Source organism: Diabrotica virgifera, chromosome 9 (genome assembly GCF_917563875.1).
Source record: "Diabrotica virgifera virgifera chromosome 9, PGI_DIABVI_V3a".
Lineage (NCBI taxonomy): Eukaryota > Metazoa > Arthropoda > Insecta > Coleoptera > Chrysomelidae > Diabrotica > Diabrotica virgifera.
In genome coordinates this window covers 79630348-79650545 of record NC_065451.1, presented here as the reverse complement: position 1 = coordinate 79650545, position 20198 = coordinate 79630348, and the positions used below count along the sequence as shown (strand labels likewise).

The 20198-nt window shown below is 33.2% G+C and overlaps 1 long non-coding RNA gene across 1 annotated transcript in view; it reads right to left on the bottom strand.

Moving 5' to 3' along the window:
- Nucleotides 1-7223, bottom strand: part of LOC126892234 (uncharacterized) — a 37825-nt gene extending 30602 nt beyond the window's left edge. Inside the window, exon 1 of the long non-coding RNA XR_007700738.1 lies at nt 6969-7223. This is a non-coding gene — a long non-coding RNA (uncharacterized LOC126892234). The remainder of the gene's footprint in view (nt 1-6968) is intronic.
- Between the last annotated feature and the right edge of the window lie 12975 nt (nt 7224-20198).

The following is a 20198-nucleotide window of genomic DNA, read 5'->3' as shown; positions in this document are numbered from 1 at the left end:
AATCGAATAAGCCAATAAAAAAAAAATCAAAAATACTATACCCGCCCCCCTTAACACCTAAGATAGTTTCCCACCTTTAGACGTTAGGTGAGATCTAGTCGACTTTAGTCATGCTTATGACGTTAATATGACATTTTATGGAGCACCTTCTATACTATTTATCATTAATGGATTACTCTTCCTTAATGACCGAAATATTTCAACAAAAAAAAATTAACACGAAGATAAACACAGTTGAGTGCAGCACTCATAGGTGACTAATTGTGTTATGATTTCATACGTGACTTATGGCAGATTAAGAGTCATAAGACTTTTAAGTATTGACATGATAGGAAAGCTCTCCATGAAGTGATATGGAATAATACTTCAACAAAAAAAAACAAATAGGATCTTTCAGAGCATAGTACTGAATATTACCCTATATCGATTGTTTCACACACTAAGAATTTTGACTGTGCGATGGTTGAAATCTACATAGTGGCTCGAACAATAATGTGGAATCTTTCTCCCTTTAACGCTTGAACCATTCGGTGAAAGAAGAAAGAATCCATATGATTGCTCGGGCCACTATGTAGATTTCAACCATTGTATGTTCAAAATTTTCAGTGTGTGTTTCGAGCATAAGGATCAGAAATATGGCCAATTACAACAACAATATGAAATAAAATAAGAACAGTTGAATTGGGACTTTTCGAGAAGATGTCTACAATTCACCAGAGATGATAGAATGAGAACAGAGGAAATAAGGAACATATAGTGACTTGTTGTTGCGTTTAGTAAATTTCAATTTCTGACTTATCATCGACTTATTTCGTATGCTTTAAATTATGACGCACGGGTAAAGATTCAGGGACTCAACTGTAATGGAAGTAGAATGCTCATTACAAAAAAGTTAGAAGACCAAGCCCTGCAATGGTAGGGGCGTGTACAAAGAATACCTCAGCACAGGTGGCCAAAAAGAATATTGGTCTGGGATCTGCCGGGAAGACGGGTACACGACAATTAGACCGAAATCATTAGACCGAACTCATTACACTGAAGAGAACTTTACCGAAACCTCACTAGACCGAAATGGTAAATAAACTTAAAAAGTTTACAGTAAATTATGCATAGATTTTGTATATCTGTATTTTTGTTTATTGTATTGTTTTGTATTATTTTATATATAGACTGTGTAAATTGTTACTCTGTATAGTCTGATATGAAATAATTTTCATCCGTTAAACAAATTAGTGAAGGTAAAAATAAATTAAGGGTAGAGTGACGTTAACACCATTTTATATGTTTATAATAACCATCCAAATAACATTTAGTTGTAATTACATTAGTCTTATCTCTTTTATTGCGACAAGTAAAAACAACTGCATTTCGGTCTTCTGCTGTTCGGTCTAGTGAGGTTGCGGTAAAGTACTTTTCAGTCTAATGAGGTCGGTCTACTGCTTTCGGTCTAATGATTTCGGTCTCTTTAGTAAACCAGGAAGAAGACCTATGGATAAATGTGGATTTCGTGGTAACCTCACCACTTACAAGATTCAAAAATTCAAAAATTTATTGACCGTTTACAAAAAAAAAATTTGAATTGTAGCAAGTCAATTTGATATACAGGGTGAGTCATGAGGAACTGTACATACTCCTACCTCGTATAGAGGCTCCTATGGGGAATATTAAATGACCATTAAAAAGTGTCTGCTCTCATTGTTTAATAATATACAGGGCGAGTTTCGCATTTTGACAGAAATTTCTATTCGTCATAATTTTTTAATGGTCAGATCGATGTGTCTCTTATTTTGGTCAATCGTTATACTATTACCACCTAACCAACTGATTTATTCAAACTAGAAAAAAATCAGGCCCGGATTTAAAAAATTAGTTCGTTTTGGTCTTAGAAAAAATTTCACCCTGTATACGCTTTTTGAAAACTCTAATATAAATTTTACAAATTAGACAAATAGGCAATTAAAATGGCATATTTATTTTTTTCCCCACGCGGTTACTTAATTTTTTATAAAAAAAAATCAAATTTGACTATGAATAATTAAAAGTTTGGTAAAGTGAACCATAGATTAAAAAAAATTAACTTTTATTACAAAATTTTTTTGAACAAATATTTAATTTATGTTACCACCCAATCAACTGAAACTAGAAAAAAATCAGGCCCGGATTTAAAAAGCTAGTTCGTTTTGGTCTTAGAAAAAATTTCACCCTGTATACGCTTTTTGAAAACTCTAATATGAATTTTACATATTAGACAAATAGGCAATTAAAATGGCATATTTATTTATTTCCGCACACGATTACTTAATTTTTTATAAAAAAATCAAATTTGACTATAAATTAAAAGTTTGGTAAAGTGAACCATAGATTTAAAAAAATTTACTTTTATTAGAAAAATTAATTTTTTTTTAACAAATATTTAATTTATGTTACCACCCAATCAACTGATTTATTCAAACTAGAAAAAAATCAGGCCCGGATTTAAAAAATTAGTTCGTTTTGGTCTTAGAATAAATTTCACCATGTATACGCTTTTTGAAAACTCTAATATGAATTTTACAAATTAGACAAATATGCAATTAAAATGGCATATTTATTTTTCCCCACACGGTTACTTAATTTTTTATAAAAAAAACCAATTTGTCAAAATCGGAATTTTAAAGTAAAAATGGAAAAAAATTGAAATCACGGTTTAACTCGCTACAACTCTGTTCCATTTTAATATTTTTTCTCTGAAATTTTTACAGCACATATATCTCTTACCATTGTGAAGACTATGAAAATTGTTGTAGACTTTCAGTCTTCTTCTCGTAAGAGTTATGAATTTTTAAAAATAAAAGGAGCAGATTCGTGAATTGCAAAGTTAAATCGCAAAAATTAAGTGAAAACATTTAAAATTTATCTATTTGATCACGTCTATGTTAAACTATAGAGTCCAAAAGAATTGTTATGGGGAGTTTTAGATCTAGACGTGTTATAGAAAAAAACAATGGTAAAACTTTTAATTTTAAGAAAAACGTTGTTTGTGTAAATTAATTTTTGTAAAAAAAGTTAATTTTTTAAATCTATGCAAAAACTTTGCCAAACTTTTTATGCATAGTCAAATTTGATTTTTTAATAAAAAAATAGGTAATCGTGTGGGGAAAAAATAAATATGAAATTTTAATTGCCTATTTGTCTAATTTGTAAAATTCATATTAGAGTTTTCAAAAAGCGTATACAGGGTAAAAATTTTTCTAAGACCCAAACAAACTAATTTTTTAAATTCGGGGCCTGCCTTTTTTCTAGTTTGAATAAATCAGTTGATTGGGTGGTAACATAAATTAAATATTTGTTCAAAAAAATTAATTTTTGTAATAAAAGTTAATTTTTTTAAATCTATGGTTCACTTTACCAAACTTTTAATTTATAGTCAATTTTGATTTTTTTTATAAAAAATTAAGTAATTGTGTGCGGAAAAAATAAATATGCCATTTTAATTGCCTATTTGTCTTATTTGTAAAATTCATATTAGAGTTTTCAAAAAGCGTATACAGGGTCAAATTTTTTCTAAGACCCAAACGAACTAATTTTTATAAAGCCGGACCTGATTTTTTTCTAGTTTGAATAAATCAGTTGATTAGGTGGTAATAGTGTAACGATTGACCAAAATAAGAGACACATCGATCTGACCGTTCAAAAATTATGACGAATACAAATTTCTGTCAAAATGCGAATCTCACCCTGTATATTATCAAACAATGGGAGTAGACACTTTTTAATGGTCATTTGTTATTCCCCATAGGTTCCTCTATATGAGGTAGGAGTATGTACAGTTCCTCATGACTCACCCTGTATATATAAAATACATGAGATAATGTGTACAAATATACAATATAACATATAGAAATATAAATACATTCACGCACATTTACAAAATAAGACATCGGAAAACATAGTGAGTAATATTCATGTCCATGATACTGCTTTAAAGTGATCGAAATATTCACTAACAGAGTAAAAAGCAAATCTCAGTAGATATTTTTTCAGAATGACTTTAAATTTATTGATTGTAAGGTTTTTAAAATCTATAGGTAGGACATTATATAGTTAAAATCAATTGAGTTTTTTTGTGATTTACTCAAACGATATTTGACTGTTCTGATATTATTTGCACCTCTTGGGCTGTAATTATGCAAGTCAGACTGTTTAACTAAAGTATCTGCAGTTTTGTGTGTTTCCACGAGAACATTGTATAACCATAGTGTTGGCAAGGGCATTATTTTATATTTAATAAATAATGGTTTGTAAACAAGTTCATGCAAGCCAATAAAGTATCGAAAAAAGATAAAAAAACCCATCAGTTACAGGGATATGTCAGATGAAAATATGATGATGTTTAAAGCAGGGATTTCTTCTACAGCTTTTGATGAAGTTTATTCCCAATTGAATGCTGAATATGCCACAAATTCATTTGTTGGCATTTTAGATTACAATCTAAATTTATATTGTCCAATAAAAACACGGTATAAAACACTCAAAACGAATAAGGCTACATGGGTAACAAATGAGGTAAGACATGCTAGTAAAAAGCTAAAAAATCTACACTGGATAGCAAAAATATAGGGAGTCTCGAGTCTCAAGATACCTATAAACAGGCAAAAAAAGAATATAATTCTCTATTAATAAATACTAAAAAAAAACTTTCATAGTGACTTAATTAATCAATCTTACAATATACCAAAAACAATTTGGAATTTAGTAAACAGGGAAACTGGTAGGCAAAAGAACAGGTCTGATATTATTCTACATTATGATAATAAAATTATTACCAAGTCTTGTGATATTGCTAATTCGTTTGCCTCATATTTTGCTACAATTACAGAATGCAATCTTAAAACTCATTTTGGCACATCGTTGCCTTCTTCTTGTACTACCTCAAAAATGTGTAACCAAACATTTTTCTTTTTACCCGTAACTCCAATTGAAATAAAAAATACAATCGATCAAATAAAAAATAAGCCTAGTACTGGTATTGATAACATATCTGTAAAAATAATAAAACTGATTAGTAAGCATATATCGAATCCTTTAACCCATTTAGTTATTCTTTCAATAACAACCAGCCAATTTCCATCCATATTTAAAATAGCAAAAGTTATTCCAATCTTCAAAAAGAATGACCCTCATGATATTTCAAATTATAGACCAGTATCTGTCCTTAGCATAATTTCCAAAGTAATAGAAAAGGTTGTATACAACAGAATGTTAAATTTTATAGAAGAATTCAATTTATTAACTCCAAACCAACACGGATTTAGACCAAAAAAGTCGACACTCATGGCCGCATGCAACCTGTTTGAGCGTATTTATGATGAATTAGATAGTAGAAACCACGTGGCAGGACTATTTTTTGATCTATCACGAGCTTTTGACTGCTTAGACATAACATTTATTCGCAATAAATTGTATAACACTGGTTTTAGAGGGATATTTCTAGAATGGGTAATAAATTTCTTAAGTGACAGGAAGAGTGTTGTGAAAATTAAAGAATCAAGCTCAGAACCATACACGACAAACAAAGGAGTACCACAGGGATCCGTGCTGGGACCATTATTATTCCTAATTTTTATTAACGATCTACCAATCTACCAGATCACATAAGGGCACTTATAATATCCATGTTTGCTGACGATACCTCGTTAATAGTCTCTGCACGTGCACTCGAGGAATTAAAAATGACAATGAAGACTGTTGTTGACTGCTTTAGATGCTGTTGTTCTGAAGCTATTTTCTTGTGGCATTTTTATAATCAAGTATATTCAAATGGGAAATAAGCCACAATTTTACCTAAAAATGATTTTATTAACGTTTCGACGCCCAAGTCGGGTGTCGTTGTCAAAATACAAAATAATACTAAATAAATAAAATGTTGTTGCTTAGTAAAAAATTCTTCTAATAATTTATTTAATCTGACTCATTTATATCGGCAATTCAGACATGTATTATACATTTTAAAGTAGACGACTTTAAAATGATATTGCCAATATTGATGAGTTGCGTCAAAACGTTAATAAAATCATTTTTAGGTAAAATTGTGGCTTTAGATGCTGGTGTAATACCAACAGACTAATATTAAACATTGACAAGACAGAAATTATTTATTTTCATTCATAAAACTTATCTACCAATGACTATAACTTAACCATCCATGATAGAACCAATATGTTATTATCTTCCACTCACTCTACAAAGTTTTTGGGTGTGTTCATTGATTGTAATCTGAAATGGTCAGAGCAAGTGAATTCAGTGAACATGAAATTGAATAAAGCTTTTTATGCTATATCTAGAATTAAAAACACACTACCCATATCGGCATTAATAAACGTTTATTATAGCCTTGCTTACAGCCACATGTGCTATAATGTAATTTTATGGGGGAACTCAGTAGATAGTGCCAAAGTGTTCATTACCCAAAAAAAAATTATCGGTAAAATTTTTAATTTGGATTATCAACAATCTTGTAAACCAATTTTTATTAAACATCAAATTTTAACTTTCTACTGCCTATATATCTATAAATGTTTATGTAAAAGAGGAAATAAATACATTTCCAGTAAATGCAGACAATCACTATTACAATACAAGAAGTGCTGAATCTTTACGAGTTCCTAAACACAGAACATCCAAATTTCAAAATAGCTTCAGATATATTATATGTATTATACTTAAAGAAATACATGTTCGGATTATCCGTATCCGTGCCACCCTTCGGTCCCGACGAGCACGGATAATCGGGGTTCTACTTCTACTGCAATATGAAGTGGTCTCACAAAGGGACTTGAGAATTTGATAGTTGCATCAAGGAATATCTAAGCTTACCTTGGTTGCATCATAATTATGGCAATATTGATCAGCCATACTCATACTTGAACTGTATGCAATTAGGATTAATGTTAAATGTTTAGTTATGATATGAACTAAATATTACTTACATTCACAAAATCTTAACTCGGCAGAAGCCATTACAGGATTACAGCTTCACACAAACGCTTGGCTTGGTGCAGGGTGCTTGGTGGCATCATCATCCTACCATAACAAAAACCAAAAAAAAATGACAAAAAGTAGAATTATTTATCTATGGTAGAAATTCTAGAAATGACAAAAAATCTACATTATACAAGGCACGCAACTACGCCTAGAAGGTAGTTTGTAGTTTGTAGTTTAGTTAGTAGTTAGTTGAAGTTGAATGTGAATGAAGGTTGAAGGTTGAAGTTGACGTGACTTGTTGACAGCAGGGTTGCCCGGTTGCCAGAGACATTTTTGTAAATGCACTGTGGTGGCATAGCCACCTTTACTTAACCAGCCATGAAGTTGAAATTTGGCAATATCTATTGGTAGACCTATTAATTCTGACAGTTCTCATTTGTTTTTAAATAATTTTCACTGTATTTACAGAGAAACTGAAATATTTTACAATATTTCGTGCTCCAAATTATAAAGAACATTTAAAGGTATGTTATTAAGATGATTTTAGTTCAATATAATATATTTTTATATAAACTTGCGTGCATATAGAAATCCGTCCACTTAAAAATTTTGTCATTTTTAATGTCTTATATTTCCTAAATCTGTTGGCAGATTTAAGTGATTTTTTAATATGTTATAGCCTAATTCTTTTACAATACCGCTGTAATAATATTGTTGCTAACCAGTTAAATTTTTATGGTGTACCGGGCATTTATAAAATACTGAAATTAAAACCCAACTATAGACTCCGGTTTTCTTAACATTCTGTTTTTTTATTAATTCGCTTATGTTTAACAACTAGATTTGTTCTTTATCAATTCAGGGTGTTTCTAAATAAGTGCGACAAACTTTAAGTGGAAAGGAACAAAATGTAAAATTTTGACGCCTGTATTTTAAATGTAATCATTTTTTTCGAATCCTGAGAAAACTAATAAGTATTTTTGAAAAATTTAAACGCAGAATGAAAGATTACTTTATTGCCGAGGGCAGAAAGTCCCTTAGAATGAATAAAATGTTTTTTTTAATGACATTTGAAACTAAAAATCACACTAAATTTTCTTAATTTTTCACCCCTGTAACTTATTAAAATAAACATAGAAGTTTTCAGGGATTTTCGGCCCTCGGTCCTAACGTAATCTTTCATTCTGCGTTTGAATTTGTCAAAAATACTTATTAGTTTTCTTAGGATTCGAAAAAAATGAATCCCGTTTATATTCTTGTTATTGCTTTCTTTTTGTATAATAAACGTTACTTGCAAGGAATTACTTTTAATATTATTTTGTACAAACTTCTAATTAATAATATTTTCTTATTCGACTCAAAAAATACTATAAATTTTACCAGAATTTGTACTTTAAAATCGTAGTTTCGAAAGCGGTAGTCCGAAAGTCGGACTACGGACGTCATAAATTGCGACGTTGCCTTTTTCTCTTCATGGCTTGTAAAGTAAAGGTGGCTATGGTGGTGGAGATGGGATTCTGTGTACATGCAATCGCTAACGCCGATCGCTTTCTATCAATGTCAATATATTTGAATTTTTAGTTTTAATTCAAATATTTTCTAGTTTTACTAAGTGTCACTTCAGAGTATAACATAGCAAAACTAGAAAATAATTCAATTAAAGCATTGATTATAGACACGGATAGATCCCCAGCGCTTATGGACGAAAGCGTGTCGCCTTTACCTTAGACCATAAAAACTGATAGACACGCCTTGTACCGAACCGTTGAAGCAAAGACCTTCCGCGAAAGTGACGTCACAATACGGCAAGAACTCGTTTGGATTCTTAGCAAAGCACTAATAAAATTACCCAATTTTAGATTAATTATAGTATAACTTTTGTAATATAAGTAGTTTTGTAGTATAACTTAATATTTTGTAAAAAATAGGGAAGAAAAATCATTTAGCAAAATAATTAATAAATATTTTTGACTTAAAGTAATTTTGTAAAAATAAATGTTTTTTTGAAATTATATCGTTGGTATATCTCTTCTTGTTTGATAATCAAAAATAAATTTAAAGGAGAGTAATTTTCTTTTGGGTGTTAGTTTCACGTTAGGTGAAAAAATATGTAGGAAATCTATTAATTAATGACCACAAAACAAAATACCTTTTGTTAACTTACTTCTAACTCTTATTACATTATTTAGTTTTTCACCTTCGTGGTACAATCTGATGTATCAATAATGCGAACAAATTATCTTTATTCGATTAAACAAATGGTTTGTTTCAAAATCATGATCAAACATGTTCTTTGTATTCGCTAAACACAGAACCATGCACGTTTAAGATCAATTTTGTCAATAATTTAGAATCGTTCAATTTTTTTGAATTGTACCTACATAATTCTAATTTCGCTTTCAGCAATTTTGCAAATATGAATGACGTCTTTAGAAGGTTGAATTAAAATTTTTTTGATATGCTATAATTTTTGTGTTTATGAATGGACATTGTAAATTATCACATTCAATTGCACACAAACATATGTCACAATGTAATGTTTTCTTAACTTTCTTAACTACAAACTCAGCGATATAGTCAACAACATCACAAACATAAGATAACTCTTTTTGAAAAACTTAATTTATTTACATTATAATCATGGTTATTAGTTATTATTTCCCTATTATTTTCATCAGTTCTAGAGTTGTCAATGAGTTGATGATCAACAGTTTTCATTTTCACAGTATTTGTTTTGCTCATTGCTAAAATTGTGGAAGGTGCCTGTTTTATACAATTAGCCTGGGTAGATCCTGTAACACTTGTGTGCATTAAGAGTCTTTTATATGCATCTTCAAATTTTTTGCCGTTGGGTTGTTGTTGTAACCTCCATGACTCCTATAATAGAACTAAAGAAAACTTCTAAGTGATACTGAGAAAGTTTATAGGCCGAAAGATACTTCAGACCTCCATCCATATGATCCTTCACGTAATTTTTCCAAATTCGCATTCGCATCATACCAATAAAACCCGTTTATTTTTGGCTTAGATGCAGTGGTTCACCATTGTTGGAATATTTGAGTGAATTAAGATACTTTATAAATTCTTCAATTTTTTGAAAAATCGCTTGTTTATTATGCTGCTGTAAACTGGATTTTAGGTGTTTTCCCCTTTTTTGTCGCTGCGTACAATTAAATGCTCTGCAAGATAACACCATAATTAAAAAATTAGTGTATTGGAAAATTTCTAAATTGGAACACTTTAAAAAGTTTACAACGCCTATAAACACTTCTAATCTCTAACGTTTTCTGCCGTAAACTGACGTCACGCACAGCTGTATGAATCGTTTTATGTTGGCTTCACTCTTCGAGATGAGAGAATAGCATTACGGCATGTCTATCAGTTTTTATGGTCTAAGGCCTTTACCATCCAAAAAATTAAAATTTCAGTCAAGAATCAGCGACTCTAGTGGTTATTTCGTGAAATAGCCAGTTAGGAATTTGTTCTCGCAAGAGAATGATCGTAGACTGACGTTCGGTTACCTCCCCTATCACTCCCACCACAACCAATTTATGGCAGTACCAAGTACCTACTAAATTAGAAAACGACCTTGACACCCAGAGACCAGAGAAGTAAAGTAATAATCCTATTTAGCGAACAGTTTGAATGTACTAGTCGGAGAGATAGAAGCGGATTTTGTGCGTGATAAGTAATATGGAAAAACTATACGGGGATATGTTGAATTAGTTGTGTACATGACTTTCACCAACGACCGGAAACCAGAGTTGGGGCCGAGGGTAGTTATGTTATAAGGGGTCAAAGTCGGGGATTTTATTATTTTTTTATGACGCTCATGATCGAGATAGTGCACCAAAATTTGGGAATAAGTAGGTCATGACGTAACTACTTAAAATCTCTAGGGGCGGAACGCTGCGTGGCCGACAAAGGGGTGGGGGTAGGGGTGAATATAAAAAGTATAAAGGGTTTTTTGCGACGTTCGTGATTGGGATAGTGGACCAAAATTTGGGAATAAGTAGATCATGACATTACTAAGCAAAATCCCTAGAGCCGGAAACCATAGTTGGGGATGAGTGTAGTTATAAGGCGTCAAAGTCGCCGTTTTTATTATTTTTTTTTGTGACGCTCATGATCGAGAGAGTGCACCAAAATTTGGGAATAAGTAGGTCATGACGTAACTAAGTAAAATCTCCAAGGATGGCACGCTGCGTAGCCGACAAAGGGGTAGGGCAGGAGTGAATTCAAAAAATATAAGGGGTTTTTTGCGACGTTCGTGATTGAAAGAGTGTACCAAAATTTGGGAATAAGTAGACCATGACATAACTAAGTAAAATCCTCAGAGCCGGAAACCAGAGTTGGGCATGAGGGTAGTTATAAGGGGTCAAAGTCGCCGTTTTTATTATTTTTTTTGTGACGCTCATGATCGAGATAGTGCACCAAAATTTGGGAATAAGTAGGTCACGAGGTAACTAAATACAATCTCTAGGGGTGGAACGCTGCGTGGCCGATAAAGGGGTGGGGGTAGGTGTGAATATAAAAAGTATAAGGGGTTTTTTGCGACGTGCTAGATTGTGATAGTGCACCAAAATTTGGGAATAAGTAGACCATGACATAGCTAAGTAAAATCCCCAGAGCCGGAAACCAGAGTTGTAGTTTTAAGGGTCAAAGTCGCAGTGTGTATTATTTTTTTTGTGACCCGGCACAACATTTGTCCCCCACGCAGCGTTCCGCCCCTGGAGATTTTACTTAGTAATGTCATGATCTACTTATTCCCAAATTTTGGTGCACTATCTCGATCACGAACGGCAAAGAAACCCCATATATTTTTATACTCACCCCTGCCTACCACCCCTTTGTACCCCAAGCAGCGCTCCGCCCCTGAATATTTTACTTAGTTACGTCATAACCTACTTACTCCCAAATTTTGGTGCACTATCTCCATCATGAGCGCCACAAAAAAAAATAATAAAAATCGCGAATTTTACCCCTTATAACTACCCTAGTCCGCCACTCTGGTTTCCGCCTCTGGGGATATTACTTACTTATGTCATGGTCTACTTATTTCCAAATTTTGGTGCACTATCTCAATCACGAACGTTGCAAAAGCCCCTTATATTTTTTTATATTCACCCCTGTCCCACCCCTTTGTCGGGCACGCAGCGTTCCACTCCTGGAGATTTTACTTAGTTACGTCATGACCTACTTATTCCCAAATTTTGGCGCGCTATCTCGATCATGAGCGTCACAAAAAAAATAATAAAAAACGGAACTTTGACCCCTTATAACTACCTTAGTTCCCCACTCTGGTTTCCGGCTCTGGGGATTTTTGGGATTCTGGGAACGTCGCAAAAAACCCCTTATATTTTTTATATTCACCCCTACCCCATCCCTTTGTCGGCCACGCAGCGTTGAGCCCCTAGAGATTTTACTTAGGTACGTCATGACCTACCTATCCCCAAATTTTGGTGCACTATCTCGATCATGAGCGTCATAAAAAAAATAATTAATTCCGCGACTTTGACCCCTTATAACTACCCTCGGCCCCAACTCTGGTTTCCGGCCGTTGGTGAAAGTCATGTACACAGCTAATTCAACATATCCCCGTATAGTTTTTCCATATTACTTATCACGCACAAAATCCGCTCCCAGCTCTTAGACTATTGGGACCGTGCAAGTTCGGCAAAGCGACCTCTATTTCTACGCTCTGTACTTTTATTCGCACTTTTAATTATATTGGCCAACTATATTAGTCCTGGTTGCTGGATAATTGTCAAGGCCATAGTCCAAAAAAAATAATAAGAAGAAAAAATAAGATGCAGGTTATGTTATGCAAACGTAAACAATTGTATGTAGTAAATAAAATTAGTTATTAAAATGCAGTACTGCAAGCAAAATACAATTAATTAAATTTACCTTTATATAATAATTGCATATCATATCAATATTGTGGATCAATATATAATTTTTCTGCTTCAATGACAGAAGGTATGAAATACACAATGTGAATTATTTAAGATAGTTGCAATATTTCTCCGCGACTCGCGCACGGTCGTTTCTCGTTTCCCTTCCAAGTACTTGCACACCGCGAATACTTGTCGATAGGGTTTTCTAAAATACGATAATATGAGGTTTGTATGTAATTTAGTATGTTAATAACACAAACCAAGGAGTGCCCGATATAATTTTTAAATTCTAAATTAGTCTGGGCTGATTATCGGAGAATAGGCCATTTTTGGGAAAAGTTATTTACCAGCAATTTTATTGCTGGAATCGAATCTTATGATTGTATATTATATTAATAATATAGATATGCAAAGTCCGCAGATAGTGTGCTACTTTTTTTTATAAACAAAATGGCGCCCGAAAATCGTGTTTTTTTTTCAATTTTTTACTCTATAACTCCAAAGATTTTAACTTAAGACCAAAAACACCCAAATAGAATAATGAGGAATCTAGAGAATTTACTAGAAGCGAAGGCGTAAAAAAAGGATGCGTGCTGAGTCCACTGCTATTCTCAGTGATACTGGATGAAGCGATAAAGAAAGCCAAGAGAAGAATGAGAAAACTAATATTAGGATACTGGCAAATGAAACGGACTCAACTATCGGAGCTACTATTTGCAGACGACATGGTAATGCTAGCAGAAAACAGAGAAGACTTACAGAACAATCTTGAAATCCTAGAAGAAGAACTATCAAACATAAATATAAAAATTAATACAGAGAAAACAAAAACAATGATAATTTCAAATACGAGGAAGACACACGCAATAGAATTAGACGGGAAACAACTAGAACAAGTGGAATATTTTAAATACCTAGGAGTAATAATCGAAGCAAATGGTAAACAAGACATGGAAATAAACGAGAGAGTGGGACGAACAGGAAGCTTATTTAACGCTATGAAAACAACATTTTTGGGGAAAAAAGAGATACCGGAGAAAGTAAAAACGGCAGTCGGTAAATCAGTAGTTAGAACAACAATCATGTACAGCATCGAGACATGGACATTGACGGGGAGACAAAAATCTAGAATCAATGCTATGGAAATGAGGTTCCTGAGGAAAATAGCAAACAGAAAGAGGACAGACAAAATACGAAACGAAACAATTAGACAAAACCTAAATCTGGAACCAATCAATGAAAAAATAGTGGAGGGACAACTAAGATGGTTCGGGCACGTGTGTAGAATGTCGAACGAGAGGCTTACAAAACAAGTGTTCGAAACGAGAGTGCAGGGGAAAAACAAAAGAGGAAGACCAAGAGTTATGTGGGTAGATGAAATCAGGAAAGAAGTCGAGAAGAAGGGATTGACATTGGAAAGTGCAAGAAACCTAACGCAAGATCGGTAAGCATGGAGACTGCAATGCCAAACTCAACTCCACCAGCCTTACACCTGAAGGTAGAAAGGCTTAGGACTAAGTTAAGTTAAGTTAAAAAGCTTTATTTCTGTTTTTATCAAAAAATTTTTCTAGCATCAAATGTAAGCAGATTACGCTCAAAATAAAGTTGGTCCTTTTTATTTTGGCAAAAATAAATCGGGAAAATCACCCTCTAATTAGCAACGTAAATGAAATTAATCGTTACCGCTTCACAAGTTGCTTGTAAATTTCATTGATTCAAAGTGCTTATTTTTAAAAAAATTTGGTTTTAAAGTCAAATTAAAAAAAATTATTTTGAAAAAAATGCTTTTTTTCCATAATAACTTAAAAATTATTATAGATAGGTACCAAAAATCTTAAACAATAAAAAAGTCGGCTTTGCTTGTCTGAATATTTTGCAGTATTTTGTTTTTTTCTAAGACAAAAATTGGTTAAGATTTGGTATTTCTACATTTGCATTCACTTGTGATTAGTGACTCGTTCAAACCGTTTGAACTACAGACCTTTCCAAAAAAAAAGGAATTTAAACTGAAGAAACTTACAGACCATAAAAACAATACATATACGAATAACGCAACTTATGAGGTGGTAACGATTAAGTTCATTTTCAGATGCTAATTAGGAGGGGATTTCCAGATTTTTTTACCAAAAAAAAGGGACCGACTTTATTTTGAGGGTAACTTGTTTACTTTTGATGCTAGTAATTTTTTTTTATTTAAACAATATAAATACACCTAATCTAAAAGATTAATCAGTATTTTTTCTTTAACCTAATTTCCCTAAAAATGTTTGTAAACTAGATGTCACCTGGTCCGTCCTAGCTTTTTTTACATGAAATGCCCACTTCTTTGTTGTGGCTACACAGCACAGCACTGACTCTGCTTTTCACAAATTGCTCACGTCTTTGTTGTGGCTACATTCGTATTCCAGCAGTGGAAGTGTACGGATGTATGTTTTGATTGGTTTCTTGTGTTTACACATTTTGTTATTTGTTTTGATTTATATGTTGTGAATACTAGCTGTAAGTGTTTCAAATTTTTTATTACTACCATCACATCGACCTAGTTAATTTTTGCACATCGTAATCAATTAACCTTGAAAATGACGTATACTTGTGAACATTGTCTTACCCAATATTCTGACTCGGATAAATACAATCAGTTAAGATGTAACGGAGATTGCCAAAGAAACTTCTGTATGAAATGTACGAGAATAAACAAGACCATCACTAAAGCCCTATTGGACCAAAAGTCTTCTCATCTTAGATTCTTTTGTACCGTATGTGACTCTCCAAGCTTGAGATATTTAAATGACAAAATTACAAATTTATCAAAAAATCAAATACCTTTAGAGAACTTTGAGGCCTTAATTCAAGTTATTAAAAAACTAAATGACAATTTGCCTGTTTTCATCGAGACTTATGATCTATTAACTAAAAATGACGGTAAACTGGACTATCTTATGAAAAAAATTGACGAGATCCACAAACTAAACAACGTGCTGAATCCTGAAAAGGTTTTAAAATCGCTAAGGCAGATGGAACACGACATTTTCAATATATCGTCAGTTTTTTTCGGCTCTTCAGACGAGACTATCAAGATTGAAATCCAAGACACAAATTCAACTGAGATTAAGTTGGGATTAGAAAGACTCTCTTCAAATATCGGTGAAATTTCAAATCAAATGAGCAGTCTTACTAAAAATCTATCTACTATACCAACTAAAAAAGAGATATTGAAGAAAAAAATATCTTATGCCACCGCAAGTACCCAAACTGAAGAGTCCCGACATTTAGAACCAAGTCCAGAGCAAAAGCTAAAAAGTACAGAAGTTAAATGTCACTTTGTAGTTATTAGTAACTTGACCCCAACGTACACCCCTATACAAGTGGTTCACTATATTAAAGAGAAGCTAGGTATTAAGGAATATATTAGATGTTACGCACTCCTTAAAGATGCCGACACAACAACTGGCTCTTCGTTCAAAATACGTATAAAATCTAAAACATCTATTAACTTATTATTTAATAAGGAAATTTGGCCACCTGGTGTTAAAATTATATGGTCTATAGAATCTTCCTATTCTGAACCAACGCTTTCATCTCAGTCACATAAGAATCCGAAGAATCTCAGAAGCCCTGTTACCTTGGAAAATCCAATTACCAATTCTCGCAAGAACAAAGATGAAGTAGAAAACACAAACATACGTACAGACAAGCAAGCCATCGAAGTTTGTAAATCTAAGAATCCGTTCCATTCGCCAATAAATTTCCTTAAGAAGGATACTTTAGAACCATCGATAAATCTGGATCCTTTGACCCACCAAGAGTTCGATTAACCAATAACTCTAATAGTCGATATCTTCTAGCCAGATTAAGGGAACCGGATATCTTAAAAGCCATTAAACTTCATCTTTCTTATCTACATGACCAACCAGCTTCAGTGTTTTAGGATGGATTTACCAACACAAGCGTTAAACTCTTTTTGGCTTCCGAGGAACTTCCCACTAAGACAGAAGATCTACGACAAATTCTGCTAGACTTCAACAATGCCTATGGAATTGGTCCAGATGAGGTGGAAGCTGATCTTAATGCTTATAGGTCCTTTCTCACTTCTGAAAGAATTATACACCTGCAAAAATCAAGGGAATGTGACCGAAATTACTATTCCGCTGCCTCTCCAAAACGAAATTTTTAAACATCACGACGTGTTCTGAGGGACTAGAATTCTCAAATTGTTTTAGTGATAAAAACTTTAGCATGGTTCTGATTAATATTCGTTCTATAAGATACAAAACTGATGAATTGTTTTTGTTCCTAGAGGAATTAGGGTTTCCCCTGGTAGTTGCGGTTACAGAGCACTGGCTTGAAGTCAACGAGCCTTTTGTTGTAGATATATACACAACAATTGCTAGGTATGATCGTCCAAGCTCAGCTTATGGGGGGACACTAATTCTGTCTACGAGTAATGATTTTTCTTTGGTAACAAAATATGACTTTCTGTTAAGTGAAGCGTCCTTTGAGTTTTCCTTAGTTTACAATAAGAATCTTAATCTTTACATTATTTGCATTTATAGATCACCTGCCTCTTCCGTGGAACTATTTTTTCAGAACCTGCTAAATTTGTTAGATGACCTGCCTCATAAAAGTAGAAAAATTTTATGCGGGGACTTTAACATTGATTATGCTGCTGCTTGTGCTACACAAATATCCTTGGTCAACATATTTGAATCGCATGGTCTAACAATGCACGTTGATTCTCCTACAAGGATTACAAAAATTTCATCTACCATAATTGATTATACAGTCTCAGATTTCTCGCCCCTTCATGTCCACTCTACAATTATTAATGCTGGACTATCTGATCATGAAGCAGTTTATACGAAGTTTAATATCTCCAGCAAACCCTCCTCGAAAACCCGACGTTTAGGCAGGATTTTTTCCACCCGGAACTTTCGTAAATTCCAAAATTTATGCTTAACCTCTGAGTGGCGCTTTCCTGGATAATAAATTCAGTGAATTCTTAGATAAGCTTATCTGTACCTTCAATAAAGCATTTCCTTTAATTGCAATTAAGCCAAAACATCACAAACCCTGGACTACTAAAGGTATCCGAATACCTTCCAAGAATATGCGTTCTCTTCTCTATATCAAGAAATTTACTACCAACGTCTCTATCACTGAATATATCACCAAGTACCGGGAAACATATCTTAAACTTATAAAATCAGCTAAAAAAGTCTACTACCAGAACCGTTTGGGAAGCTCTAAAAGTGTTGCAAAAGAAACTTGGTCCATAATAAACGATCTTCGAAATAAAACCCACACTGCTCAAACATTTTTCCTCCCAGAGCCTGAAAATCTAAATGAATACTTTGTTAATGTGAGTAAAAATATTACATCAACTATTTTGCCACAACAAGATCCAATTTCCTATCTCCCTAATTCAAGAAAGGTCTCGAATTCATTCTTTATAAAACCAGTCGATAAATCTGAACTGATCCAAACAATTAATAGTATCAAAAGCAAATCTTCCTGTAGTACTGATGGTCTATCGATAAAAATTTTTTCTAATCTTCCAGAAAATGTGTTAGAAGTCCTCATCTCACTAATTAATGATTCTTTTGAGGAAGGTAAATTTCCAGAGTGCCTGAAGACAGCCATCATTATTCCTCTTCATAAGGGTGGTGAAATATCTAATACCTGCAATTATAGACCTATTGCACTACTACCGGTACTCTCCAAAATTATTGAGAGACTCATAAAAGCCCGACTTATGTCCTTTCTAGTTGAAAACAACATTTTATCACAAAATCAGTTCGGCTTTTTAAATAATAAATGCACCACTGATGCCATGTTTTCTGTACTACATGAGGTTTATCAAGCACTGAACAATAATCTTCACACTGCCACCGTTTTTTGTGACTACGCCACAGCTTTTCATTGTGTAAATCACAACATTTTAATAAAAAAACTAAATTTCTACGGAATTCGAGGCATTTCTTTAGATTGGTTCCAATCTTACTTGGATGATAGGAAACAACTGGTTAGAGCAAATGATACAGACTCTAGTCTCAAAAACATTGTATGTGGGGTACCTCAAGGTTCAGTATTGGGTCCTCTACTTTTCCTTATCTTTATTAATGACATCACTAATTTAAAAATCGATGGAAAAATCTTTCTTTTTGCTGATGATACCAGTATCACTTGGAGCAACTCAAATATTGCAACTCTTCATGCTACTATAACTTCTGATCTACTTACAATAAAAACCTGGTCTGACTCAAATTTACTCTCGTTTAACGTAGATAAAACAGTAGCATTGTCTTATAAAGGAGCTCTTCAACCCTTACCTCTTAATAACAGCCAGATCTGTACCGTTGATTCTGTAAAATTTCTTGGTATTTTTTTAGACAGCAACTTTAAATGGTCCCTCCATATCGATTTGTTACGGAAGAAACTCTCTTCAGCTTGCTATTCTATAAGATCTGTTTCGAATGAACTCAATTTAGCGTCTTCCAAAATAACATATTTTTCTTTGTTCGAGTCACATCTTCGTTATGGTCTTCCTTTTTGGGGTTCTGGTACAGCTGCCCAATTCGATGTTATTTTCAAATTACAAAAAAGGGCAATTTGGCCTCAGAAGAACAACACATTGCAGAAGTTATTTCAAAGATCACGGAATTTTAACCCTTCCATCTTTGTATATTTTAGAAACTGTTTGCTTAATTCGTAAACATCTACATGTCTTTTCACCAAGACCTAATCATGACTACTTCACGAGAAATTCTACGTTAGTCGTCTATTTGCCGACCCCGTCCTCGGAGTTAGTAAAGAAATCGATATTATATTCTGCAAAAAAAATGTACAACCATCTCCCCCTACAACTAAAATCTGCACCATCTTTCCACAAATTCCGTAAACTGACAAAAGCCTACCTGTCTGAAAGACCATATTATTCAGTAGAAGATTTTTTTAGTCAATAACTAAGAAATTACAGTACCCTTTGCACAAGTAGTATTTTTATTATTTTTTTATCTATATTTGGGTGTCATAGGCAGCAGCTTAACTTTTTAACTTTTAAACCTTTTTTATTAATTATTAGGTACACTATGCGTTTGTAATTTATTTAAATTTTTGCAATTGATTATTTCTGTTTTAACTTCATTATTATTATCCAGATTTAGCCATACGGCTCACACTCCCTCTAAGGGGAAAATTGACTCATCCCAGATACCTACGGTATCAAAAGGATTGAGCTCTGGTGGGACTCTTTCCGTGTTATCGAGCCCTAGGTGACTTGGTATGCAGGTGTATCTCCCAAAAATTTTCGTACACATCTGGCCGTTGCGAGTAGTA